This window comes from Anguilla anguilla, chromosome 9 (assembly GCF_013347855.1).
Source record: "Anguilla anguilla isolate fAngAng1 chromosome 9, fAngAng1.pri, whole genome shotgun sequence".
In the NCBI taxonomy this organism is placed as follows: Eukaryota; Metazoa; Chordata; class Actinopteri; order Anguilliformes; family Anguillidae; genus Anguilla; species Anguilla anguilla.
In genome coordinates, this window is record NC_049209.1 from 45,238,818 (window position 1) to 45,240,921 (window position 2,104).

The window sequence follows — 2,104 nt, forward strand, 5'->3', positions numbered from 1 at the left end:
TGAGCGACAGACTGACTCCCGTTTATTTATTTTTTATCGAAGCGCTTTTTCTTGCTTTGAACACTCTCGCTTTTTATTTCCATATCCGGCCCGCGTAGCGTGACGGCTGCGCACACGCGAGCATTACGCGCTCGCTATAATCAGTCTGTAATCACCAGCTTTACCGAGAGCCTCTTCAGTCCTGGAGGATTTGGTGATTATGGCTGGAGCAGAAGTCTCTTTAGGACCGGGGGGGTGGGTTGGGGGCGGGGTGGGAGGGTGGGGGGGGCGTTATTAGACTGAATTAAACAGCCCTTTCAAAAACCGCCTCAGCTCTGGTCCAGATCCACCGCGGCGACCAATCCGCCGGGGCCGGCTGTTATCAAAAGCGTTTTCCCAGACAAGATCTGCGATCTCGCCTCGCGTCCCCGTCTGATTTATTATGCGACGAGAACACAGATTCGCTGTTCAGCGTCGGCGTCTCTCAGCTCGAGCGTCCCGCGAAAAGAGAAAGAGGCGCGGGACCCGCGGGCGGCGCCACGGCCGCCGCGAAACCCGCCAGACTGCAGGGCCGCCATTTCGGCCGGCTCCTAATGATATAAACACCGGCACCTGGACGGGCACGGCTGGCAGCGCAATTAACTTCTCAGAGCTCAGCAGCCATCCAGGGCTCCAGAGCGGACCGAGCCAATCAGAAGCCTGCGTCCTGGAGAGGCACTGCAGACCCCAACAAGACGGGGGGGGGGGGCACAGAAGTGTTTCATACGCTGGCTGCAGCCAATGGCAACACCCAATGCCCCACACAGGCTAAAGGCCCAAACTGGGTTTTAACCAACTGGGTTTCGACCAGTCTGGTTAAACTGGGTTTAAAACCAACCGACTGGTTTAAGCGATGACCTGATTGGACGAGGGGATTCCCATCCCCCTATCACTCACAGCGTCCCTCCACCCTAAATGACTGTGTGCAGACAAGCCGTGGCTGCAGGAGGACGGGGCGTTTTCACCCCCCGGGGGAGCGCGGGGGCGTCGTTCCCGACTCTTCTGCGTTCACGGTTTTCGTAAAATGGCGCCCGCTGCGGCGGAGCGAGCCGCCAACCCCGAGCCGCCAACCCGCCGCCCCCGTCAGCATCCACATTCCGCAAATACCTTCCGAGCTCTGCGGTGACTAATTAAAGAAATTATACGGCTCGCGACGGAGAGGGGCGTAGCCGGAGACAGGGCCCCAATCTGAACATCTACGGAGGCATTCGACAGAGAAGACGACACAACAGAGGGGGGGGGTGAGAACGGCCTCTATAATTACAGTCCATCACGGGCCGCAAACTCGGATTTCACACACACAAGACGCTGGCTGTTCCAGACACATTCAGACAGCGCCAAAAACAGCGAATATCAGATGAAGGCGGGGGGGGGGAGGGGGGGGCAGGGAGGGATTAGACAAGAAGGCGTTTTGTTTGACGCACCAAGCATTTATCAATCAGGCATGTTCGGGCGTTCTCCTGGGCCTGAACTCGACACCTCCCACTGAAAAAAACCGCGCCGGGAGTTTCATTTTAAGTAAAGTTGTAACTAGTACCCTTAATATAGCCTGCTCGCCAACGGTTCTGATTAGCTACCGCGCTAGCACGTTAGCGGCTCTCGGGCGAGCCGACCAGCTCGAACGCAGCCAATCGGAGGCAGGGCTGACGTCACCGGCGGACACGAAAAGCAGCAAGGCTAAAAAGAGAACCGTTTAGCGCGTCTGGAAAGGCGATAGGCCTCATTATTCCACCAGGCTAATCACGGGGCAGATCGGAGATAAACACAACGCTACCGTTGGCCAACGGAAAGGGGAGACGTTTACGCAAAAACATCTACCCTTGATTTTTTTTTTCCATCGCAGGTACAGTAGATCTGATGCCCTTCAAGGTGCCCAAACTGGCGGGGGGGGGGGGCACCGGCGTGAAAAGAAATGCCACCACGGACTGGAAACCCGCCAGCTTATCGCCGTGGCGGGTCATTGGGTTCTAGTCACGACGGCGGACGAGACGCCGCATCGGCCAAAAAAAAAAGATGTACGACGGCGCGGGGAGAGAAGATTGACAGGCAGCATCCCCCCCTCTCTCTCTCTCGAGTCTGCGACAAG